At 43.8% G+C, this 7,841-nt stretch overlaps 1 protein-coding gene across 7 annotated transcripts in view; it reads left to right on the forward strand.

Moving 5' to 3' along the window:
• The first annotated feature begins 1,799 nt into the window (after positions 1-1,799).
• Positions 1,800-7,841, forward strand: part of KTN1 (kinectin 1) — a 109,360-nt gene continuing 103,318 nt past the window's right edge. For all 7 annotated transcript variants that reach the window (XM_040477223.1, XM_040477226.1, XM_040477227.1 and 4 more), the window contains exon 1: positions 1,800-1,938. The gene's annotated coding sequence lies outside the window, so the exon portion shown is untranslated. The remainder of the gene's footprint in view (positions 1,939-7,841) is intronic.

Genomic DNA, 7,841 nt, shown 5'->3' on the forward strand with positions numbered 1-7,841 from the left:
AGGTTAATTATATGTTAATTATAGTTATATTATACTATATTTAAAAATGTACAGGGTAGGTCTTAATTTCTAATAGGGCTTATCATGCATAACAGTTCTAGTTAGTCTTTTTGTTTAGCTGTGAATAAATAGAAATCTTATAAAGAATAAAGCATCTACTCACTTTCCTTTTAAAAAGTCAAAGTCCAATCATCCAGAAAAATTGAAATAGCTGATACATTTATGCTTCTTTATTTCAAACTATGGCACACAAAAATGAGTGAGTTCTGACGGTAAAACTTAGTATATTTAGGGTAAACATGTCCCCAAACTCGACTTACTGTCTTATATACAAATGTACTTAAATATTACTGTCTCTAAAATGACACTGAGGTTTTACTGAAGTCAGAAAAATGATAAAAATTTTTATTCTAGCCTAAAACCTGTCTTGGTACTAACCAGAGGAAGTTAGGTGATTGTTTGTGAGCTAAATCAAGAGTCCTTAAACTCCATTATACAAATGATGCACTTCCCCCTTTGTATTGAGTTTAATGGCTTCACTCTTCAATAAAGCTGGATCCTTTGGCACATGCTTAGGAGACAGCCAGTGGTTTAGAGAGAGATTGCTTTGAGTGCATTGGAGCAGCTGAGGGACTAACACTACTGAGAAAGGAAAAAGGTCACTTCTGGAGTTAAAATAAGACAGAATGCATTTTTGGAGGAAATAGTGGCTGGAGACTGTCAGAATTCTCAACATCTCAGGCTAACACATTCTTGCTCAGTTTTCATTTGTACTTTGGAGGTGCTCTAGAAAGCTTAGACAAAAATAATTACAATACAAACGTATAGTGCGTTTTTAGCCAGCCCATATACAGGAAATTCTCTGTTGGTGTAGGAACTGTTCTGATGTTCATTCCTTAAAGATTGCTTTTATTCCTCCTTGGTCGGGATGTAGGGGGAGGAGTTAGTGAAGAGTCCTCGTTTTATTTATCTCTATCCACACTCTAAAAGCGTTTGAATCATTTTTGAGGAGAATCTGGGGGTGTTTGTATATGTTCTGGGCAGTGCTTGGCATTCTGCAAGAGACTGATGAGCAATAAGCAATGGTAATCAGCACATCTCCTTTGCCAGTGGAGCAGGAAGATCGCTGCTATCCTCTCAGCAAAGAGCAGACTAATAAGCAGGGATTCGGGCCAACCTCTCCTTTCCGAGGCAGCTTCTTGTTATTTACTCTGGCTTAATGAATGGCCACCAGCTGGCAGACACAGCAGTTTCATAATATTTGCACACAATTTGTTTGGGTCAGTTTTTAATTTCTCTTTCCGTTTGAAGCCAGGGTTACCCGAAGGAGAATTCAGAGAAACTCTGGAGACAGAGGAGTGGATTTCGTTTTCTAGTGATTTCTGGGAGGAAATCTGGGACGCGCAGGGTGAAATCGAGTATCGTTTGGTTAAGGTTAAAAAACAACAACAACAAAAAAACCCAACCAGTGTGGGGGCCAGGTGGTGCTTCAGTGGGAGGGCCATGCAAGACGAAACCAGCTTTGGGGTAAGGAGGGAGCGAGAGAACGAGAGCAGGGCTAATGAATGAAGGGAATTCCGCCGAGCCTCCAAACCCTGGACTCCCACCCTCCACCTAGCTGCGGGACTTTGCCTCGGGAGGAAAGCCCCGGAATCCCAAGCTAGCTGCACGCTGGGGCTTACCGGAGCCCACGGACGCGTGCGCCAGGGCAAAGGCGGCGGGCGCCTGTCCCTTTAAGGGGCCGGTCTCCGGGCACCGCCGGCCCAGACGCCGGGACGTGCCGGGGGCCGCCCCGCCCCGAAGCCGCCCGTTTCCTGCCGGGCGGCGCGACGGCACCTGAGCAACTGCGGCGGCGGCGGCGGCGCCTCTGAGCGGGCGGCCGGGGCTGTAGTGCCCGTGCCGCCGCGTCTTCCCGGTCTCCTTCCCCGGCTGCTTAGGGTAAGGATGAGCAGGCCGCTCCGGGCCGGGCGCCGGCCTTGGGGACCAGGGTAGGGAGGGCTGTGCCGGCCGCGGTGTCCCAGGGCGGGCGGGAGGGCCGCGCCGGACGGGGGGCGCGGCCCCGGGGCCCGGACACCGCCCGCCGCTGCCACAGCCCGCTGGGTAGGCCTCGGGCACCGGGTCGCCCCTGTGAAGCTCCTGCCTGGGTCGGGCCGCCTTGGTGGGAAGGCTCCGAGGGACCGCTTGGCCTCGCCCGGCCGCCCAGGGCCCGACCCCGGCTCCGCCGCGGCGCCTACAAGTGTGGCCGGGGAGTCCCCCGGGGACGTCTCCCGGTGCGAGGTTGGCCGGAGAGGGCCCTGGGGTGACCGAGGCGCCTATTTTTAGCTGGGCCTGTGGGCCCCCAGGAGGAAGGCGGATTACCGCCTCCTCGGCCGGCGGACAGAGGGAGCGCGTCTCCGGCGGCGTCCCTGGGCCGGAGCTGGGCCATGCTTACGCCATGCTGGAATTTCAGTTCTCGCTGCCCCTCCGGATACTTAGGGAACCGGTGCTGGCCCTCTTCCCAGTGCCCCCTCCCACCGCCGGGTGCGTGTCCCTGGGTCACCGTCGGGAAGGGGGGGGCAGTTGGGGCTGGGAAAGATGCGTTTGGGGAGAGTTTGGAAAAATCTCTGGACCGCCCTCGAGACGGGGGAAGTTATCCCTTCCTCTCCCTGAGGGGTGTGTCTTCCTTAGTGATTCCCCCTCCCCCTTCAGTTTCCAACAATGAGAATTTTGGCGTTGGGGAGCTAGGCAGAAAACCAAACCGGCAGCCTAGGAAAGTCATACGGTAATCAGACACCAGGTGTGGGATGTGCAGCCCCGCACGTTGGTTGTCGAGGAGCATGTGTGCACCAGAGAAGGGCAGCTCCCGGCGCCCGGAGCGGCATCCTAACCTTGTACAGCTGCGGCTTGATCAGGTTAAAGAGCGGGCTGTTTACTTTTAGCCTTTCCTTCTGGGAGGAAGGAGGAATCGAAATTCGTAGTTGGGCCTGTATCAGAAAAGGATTCCTTAGAAGGTATGTGAATAGGCACTGCTTACAGAGCTAACTGTTCCAAGTTGTGGGTTTTTTGAGATGCTTTGTGGAAAGTCTTGAAAATTTTAGACAGCCGTAGCCTGCTATAGATAAACACCTTGGGGTGAACAGAGCACTTTGAATTGTTTAGGAATTGATTTAAAAATTGAGTTTTTGCTAAATTAGGTTGCACTTGTTCTATCTCACCTAGTAGGCAAATGGCCACACTGCCTCCAGCTTGGCTAAAACGGTTGCCAACAAGACTGGGATGATCTGTGCAAGAATAACACTGAGTACTTTGGAGTTGATCTGTATTTGGGGTAGACGTGCCCTGCTGTAGGCTTTCATATTTACTGTGCTTTCTGATAAACAAGCTCTCCCTCCTCCCGTTTCATTCAAAGATCTAACAAGAAATAGCTGGGTTTATTTGTAGGTTCTAAGAAAAGTTCATCTTCCTCTGTAAAATTAGAAATACCTTTTCTAATTTTACAGCGTGAGCGGTCATAACTATCTCTGTCAAGTGTGCTTAGAGAATGCAGTGTTCTATTTACCTTTATGAGACTCATAATCACACTGAAGCTTAAAATAAAAGAAAGCCAATGAAAAAATTTCTTTAAATATTAAGCTCTTTAAAATTGTAAGGGATATTGAGTATTAACCTTTTCTTGACTCAGGGTCAACATTCCGAAGAGTCATTAATTTATGATTTTGTTCCAATTTAGGTTTTTCTGTGTCATCCCTTAGCATCAGTAGTCTTTTCTGCTTGATGCAAGTGTTTTCTTGGGTCTCTGACCCCAAGCATCCTTCCAGTTTGTAGGCTTTAATGTGGGAAGAACATTTTAATAATTAGCTGTTAATTAAGTCAATATGGCTTTTTAATTTTTTATTTAATTTTTAAAATTTTTTAATGTTTTTTGAGAGAGAGAGAGAGAGTGTGAGTGGGGCAGAGAGAGAGAGGGAGACACAGAATCTGAAGCAAGCTCCAGGCTCTGAGCTGTCAGCACAGAGCCCGGTGCGGGACCGGAACTCACTGTGAGATCATGACCTGAGCTGAAGTCAGATGCTTAACCAATTGAGCCACCCAGGCGCCCAATCAATATGGCTTTTTTAAAGTGCCTAAGAAGTGAACGCTTTTTTGAAGCTTCTACGACTCAAGATTGTTACTGTTATTAAACTTAAAATAGAATTTTCCTTAAAAATATGGAAGATATAATTTTAGTTAAATATTATAATTTTTGTGTGGCAAAGTTTTTTTTAAAATTTTTTTAATGTTTATTCTTGAGAGAGAGAGAGCATGAACGGGGGGAGGGGCAGAGAGAGAAACGGAGACGTGAAATCCGAAGCAGGCTCCAGGCTCTGAGCTGTCAGCACAGAGCCCAACTTGTGGCTTGAACCCATAAGCCATGAGATCATGACCTGAGCTGAAGTCAGACGCTTAACCAACTGGGCCACCCAGCTGCCCCTGTAGCAAAGTTTTAATCTAAAGGATCTCATAATACTTTGTAAAAATTTCATTTGTTAGTAAATTTAGTATTTTCAGGAAGTACTTTTGGATTTTTCCGGAATCTGACCTCTAATATGTAATAAATGTAGAGAGACCATGCTTTGCAGGAGCATCAAATATTTGAGGGTAACATCTTATAAGCTGCTTGTTCTGTGTACTCTTTAAGTTTTTAGTTATTTTGAAGGTAAATCCAGACTACTTAGAGGCTAGGAGCGAATAACTGGTTCTTTAGAAATGACATCAATCACTGTTATGCATAGAGTTGAGTTTCATTCCTTTCTCTTTCCGTTTTTGTTAACATGACTTTGGATGTTCTCATCCTAAAAATGTAGTTTATGTGCAAATCACAGGGAAAACATTGATTTAGATAGGAGTATATGCTACTTTTTCTATACACAAAATTAAAATCAAAAGGGGAAAAAATCTTAAGCAATATGAACTGAGGAGTTTGATTAACTTAACCTGTGGTATCTGAGCTCTAGAAAAAGACAAGTAATGACAATTTATAATTATTTGTATGCCGGGCTGTTGACTTGCTGTTTATTTTATTTTTTATTTTTTTTTAAATTTTTTTTCAACATTTTTTATTTATTTTTGGGACAGAGAGAGACAGAGCATGAACGGGGGAGGGGCAGAGAGAGAGGGAGACACAGAATCGGAAACAGGCTCCAGGCTCTGAGCCATCAGCCCAGAGCCTGACGCGGGGCTCGAACTCACGGACCGCGAGATCGTGACCTGGCTGAAGTCGGACGCTTAACTGACTGCGCCACCCAGGCGCCCCATGTTGACTTGCTGTTTAAACGAGCTTTTGGTCTTTGAGAGAGATGGCAGTGCAGACCATTTAGGCTTTTTTTTTTTTTTCCCCTCCTCTAATGTTATAGACTTTCATGTTAAAAAGATAAAATAGACAAAATATACTTTTAGTGCTAAGACTAATTTTAGTAGAGACTCCAATAGAAAATAGAGTATTTCTAGGAATTATTTAAGAAATGTTCCACTCCTTTTATAAAAGTTATGATTTAGTATTTTACATATCACTTTACTACAGTCTGATTAAGAACTTTTAACTTAAATCTGGTTTCAGCAAAGTGATTTGTATACAGAGTGGAACTTTAATTTGTTTATACTCCCCTCCTTCAGGGACAGTGTTTTTTGGGTTTCTTTCCTCACTAATTGCTTTGCTCTTTCTGCCTTATGATTCATCTTCTACTCTTGAAGTTGAAGTGCTCAGTCCTTGGTTCACTTTTCTTTTTATATTTCTCTGGTGATCTCATCCAATGTCATGGCTTTAAATACCTATATGCTGATGGCTTCCATATTTATATCTCCGGCCCAGGCTCTCCTTCTGCACTCCAGACAACCTATTCTGCATTTCTGCTTGTAGGTGAAGTACTCAATTCAAACTGAACTTCCATTTTTCTCTTTAAACCTGCCTCAGATACAGTCTAGTCCATCTCATTTGGTGGTAGCTCCATCCAACATTCACGCAAAAAAAAAGTTGGAGTCATTTCTGACATCTCTTTCACACTTGGCATTCTTGGTTCTATCTTATCTTGAAAATATATCTAGAATCAAGTCACTTCTTACCCCCTGTATTGCTTTCGAGGCTGGTCCTGGCCATCTTATCTCTAGACTAGATTTCTGTAGTTAGCCTCCTAACTGGCCTTCCTGCTTCTTCCCTAGCTTCCTTTGGTCTTTTTCAACTCAGAAACTAGATTCTATCACTTCTCTCCTCAAAACCCTGCAATGACTTCTCATAGGCAAAGTAAAAGCCTTTACATTGGCTGTTGTCCCTCTTTGGATCACTTTTTCCCTAAAAAATCATCATGGCCAACCCTGTAGTCTTCAAATCTTTGTTCTTCAAATGTTTTTCAAAAGGTCTATCTTATTTTATTTGAAGCTGTACTCCCCTACTTACGATCCCTGTATCTTGCTCTGTTTTCTCCATGGCACTTGCCACCTTCCAACACTATATAATTTCTTTGTTGATTGTGTTCATTGTCTCTCCTCTCTGTCCCCAACACACACTATAACCTCTGTGAAGGCATGGCTTTTTGTCTGTTTTGTTTATTGATGGATCTTAAGGGTTTCGGTCAGTTCAATAAAGATTTATTAAATATCTATTCATTATAAGTGAATTAAATCCTTATTCTGCAGTTTCTCACTGTGATGGATACCTCATTCTTGGATACATATAGTTTTCAGTTTACTCCTTTCCTAGGAGCAGAGAGCAGCAGAAAAGTGGCAGGAGACTTTTGAGAACCCCTTGTTGGAGGGAGTGATGTTAGAGTGTTGTGGAGATCTTTTGGACCTTCTCTGTGTGATTAGGACCATTGGTTAGAAAACTTGCATGTTTTAACTTAGAACATTTTTTATTTGGATCAATCTCTTGTCTTTGAGTAGGGGGTTACTAATCTTTTTTTCTGTAAATCATACCCTAAAAGCATTGCCTATGATTTCTAGTATTGGTTTCTTTAAAATGGAATGAAAATGTAGGCACTGGGAAACTTTCCAAGTTAAAAATCATTCTAGATTTTCCATTCATTCATCAAGGCCTTCCAAAGGATGTAACTTAGTTTTTATAGAAATAACAGTTTTTGTTTTCATTCTCCTATTTAATGGATTTATAGAAATAAGTGAGTATATAGGAGAGTAGACTGCTAGCCAGAAACATTTAGCTTCCTGTGTAGACACCGGCCTATGTATTTTTATCAAGGGGAGAAATGTCATTTACTCCAGTGAGAGAGCTCCTTTAAGATAGTTTTCATGTTGAGTAAGTTTCATAGGGGCCATAGTATCCTAGCTGCCTACCATTATAAGAGGAAAATGTCCTTTATCCATATTTCTTTATTTTGACTGTAACATTTATTTATTTTTTAATGTTTGTTTATTTTTGAGAGTGTGTGAATGCGTGCACTAGTTGGGGAGGGGCAGAGAGAGAGAGAGAGGGAAACAGAGAATATGAAGCAGGCTTTGCACTGACAGCAGAGAGCCCCATGCAGGGCTCAAACTCATGAACCCATGAGATCATGACCTGAGCTGAAATGGGATGTTTAGCAGACTGAGCCACATAGGCACTGTGACTGTTAGTAACATTTATGATTAGTTACCAGAACTTACATGATTTTCAGTAATTGTCTATCACAAGACTTGATGTTATACTACATTCTCACTGGAAAATGTGGGACAATTATTATTTTTGCACGAGTCATTTAATTTGCCAGGGAAACAGCGTGGTCTGGTGTAGTAAGCTGGAGGTCAGTATTTAGGAGACCTACAAGTCTTAGACTTTACTAACTCCAAGATTTTATGTAAGTCCTGGGGGGGGGGGGGGGGGGGGGGGGGGGGGG

Source organism: Herpailurus yagouaroundi, unplaced genomic scaffold (genome assembly GCF_014898765.1).
Source record: "Herpailurus yagouaroundi ecotype Mexico unplaced genomic scaffold, PumYag 141, whole genome shotgun sequence".
Classification (NCBI taxonomy): Eukaryota; Metazoa; Chordata; class Mammalia; order Carnivora; family Felidae; genus Herpailurus; species Herpailurus yagouaroundi.